The sequence below is a fragment of the Asparagus officinalis genome, chromosome 8 (genome assembly GCF_001876935.1).
Source record: "Asparagus officinalis chromosome 8, Aspof.V1, whole genome shotgun sequence".
Taxonomy (NCBI): Eukaryota; Viridiplantae; Streptophyta; class Magnoliopsida; order Asparagales; family Asparagaceae; genus Asparagus; species Asparagus officinalis.
Window position 1 is genome coordinate 116,062,082 of NC_033801.1, and position 327 is coordinate 116,062,408.

Sequence of the window (327 nt, forward strand, 5' to 3'; positions counted from 1 at the left end):
TCTCTTAATCCTTCTTCTCTGATACTACTCTCTCCAATCCACATTCTCTAATATCTCAGTCTTCTCTCTCAAACATATTTATTTCTTCCTCTTATTAACTCTTTGTATGTCCAGACCCTTACTTTCTCTGAACTTATTCTATCAAACACTTTCTCACTTGGTACTACCTTTCACTTTAAATTCTTCTACAAATCTCTCTATAACCTACTTATTCACTTTACTCTCTTTCTAGCTTAACATATTTTTCTCCCTAACCAACATTTTGAATCCCATAGTAGAATATTTCTCTCTCTAAACTCTTTCACACTAAACTCTTTATATCTCCAT

At 32.4% G+C, this 327-nt stretch overlaps 1 protein-coding gene across 6 annotated transcripts in view; it reads right to left on the reverse strand.

The window, feature by feature from the left end:
- Positions 1-327, reverse strand: part of LOC109819631 (protein phosphatase inhibitor 2) — a 9,911-nt gene that overhangs the window by 6,377 nt on the left and 3,207 nt on the right. The gene's annotated exons all lie outside the window — the stretch shown is intronic.